Here is a 2500-nt window from a genome sequence, read left to right as displayed (position 1 = left end):
CGGGAACTCAGGTGGGCCGGACGGGACCAGCGGGAACTCAGGTGGGCCGGACGGGACCAGCGGAGACGAAGGCGAGCTGGGCGGGACCAGCGGAGCTTCAGGTGGGCTCTTGCGAGGTGTAGGAATAGGTGGGCACAGACGAGGAGTGGGCAATGGAAGGCACTGGCGAGAAGACATGGGAGAAAGAACGGGAGCCGAGAACTCCGGAGGAAGAGCCTCATCCATTAGCCCCTCGTTCTGTGTTGGCGGAGCCTGAGTGTGAGTGGGCTGTTGAATCATCCTTGCTGACTCGGGAGGTGGAGGAGCAAACATAGCAACCGGAGGCCGTTTGCCTGTGACAAGGGAAAAGGACTTCAGCGCTGACCTAACAGATATTCCTGATGGATCCAATACACTCGCCCTCAGATCAGCACTATTGGAAACCCTCTTCCGGGTTCGTGGGTAAACGGGCCTCGTTGCGGGTGATGGACTTGAAAAGGCGGCAGCCACGGGACTGGGATCAGTAGGTGGCACATCCTCCATTTCGCCGACATCATAAGAAGATCCCGCAATCCATAAGGCGAAGTTTACGTACTGCTCTAGAGACCAGTAGGGATCGCTGTGTGGCATAAGACTCCGGATTTCCTCCTCCAGTCCAACTCTAAATCCCTCCATCAAAGTGACATCGCTGCACAGGGCCCGGTAACTGGAGGCGAGGAACTCCTCCGTATACTCCTCCACACTTCTGCCATTTTGGAAGAGGAAGATGATACATCCTCCAGTGAGGTTATCCTCTTCCCTGGGCCGCACGTTTATGGAGGCAATCTCCAACCTCATCTTCGGTTAAAGGTCCGATCTTCTGTAATGGGACTGTCGGACACAAAGGTAAGTGGTTCAAGTGACAAAGTTTATTGACAGGTTTGGTGAACACACAGCAATGGTGGAAGACGTGGAAATGGGTGAGTAGTGATTCTCCGTGAGCTTTGTGATCGTTCGTCAAGGATTCTAACCGTCCCTTCTTTCCTTGCAGGTCCGTAGTAAACAGGAGTATCCGAGCGCTTGGGGAAGATGGCTTTCGCCAGGAGCTGGATCCTGAGGGTGAAGAGGATGAAGAGGAACAGGGCAGAAGGTAAGTAAGACAGGTAGGGAATTTCAGGTAGAATACTCAGCCAAGCGCTTCGTACGAGGTCTTTCCTTGTAGTCACAACAGCATGTTACTTTACTTCAAGATCGGACGATCAAGTGAGCTGAGGGAAGTGCTTTTATGAGTGCAGGATGATGACGGTGACGATGATCAGGTGAGCATGATGATTAATGAGGAACAGGTGAAAGTGATCAGTGAAGGTGAAGACGGGCCATTCTGTGACACACACACACATATATATATATTAATATACACATAATAAATATACACAGTATGCAAACACACATATATATATATATTAATATACTCATAATAAATATACACAGTATGCACACACACATATATATATATTAATATACTCATAATAAATATACACAGTATGCAAACATATATATATATATATTAATATACACATAATAAATATACACAGTATGCACACACACATATATATATATATTAATATACACATAATAAATATACACAGTATGCAAACACACATATATATATATATATTAATATACTCATAATAAATATACACAGTATGCACACACACATATATATATATTAATATACTCATAATAAATATACACAGTATGCAAACATATATATATATATATTAATATACTCATAATAAATATACACAGTATGCACACACACATATATATATATATTAATATACACATAATAAATATACACAGTATGCAAACATATATATATATATATATATATTAATATACTCATAATAAATATACACAGTATGCACACACACATATATATATATTAATATACTCATAATAAATATACACAGTATGCAAACATATATATATATATATTAATATACTCATAATAAATATACACAGTATGCACACACACATATATATATATTAATATACTCATAATAAATATACACAGTATGCAAACATATATATATATATATATATTAATATACTCATAATAAATATACACAGTATGCACACACACATATATATATATATTAATATACTCATAATAAATATACACAGTATGCAAACATATATATATATATATATATTAATATACTCATAATAAATATACACAGTATGCACACACACATATATATATATTAATATACTCATAATAAATATACACAGTATGCAAACACACATATATATATATTAATATACACATAATAAATATACACAGTATGCAAACATGTATATATATATATTAATATACTCATAATAAATATACACAGTATGCACACACACATATATATATATATATTAATATACTCATAATAAATATACACAGTATGCAAACACACATATATATATATTAATATACACATAATAAATATACACAGTATGCAAACATATATATATATATATATTAATATAC

This window comes from Barbus barbus (assembly GCF_936440315.1).
Source record: "Barbus barbus genome assembly, chromosome: 19".
Classification (NCBI taxonomy): domain Eukaryota; kingdom Metazoa; phylum Chordata; class Actinopteri; order Cypriniformes; family Cyprinidae; genus Barbus; species Barbus barbus.
The sequence above is the reverse complement of the archived record's forward strand: the minus strand, read 5'-3'. Positions refer to the sequence as shown.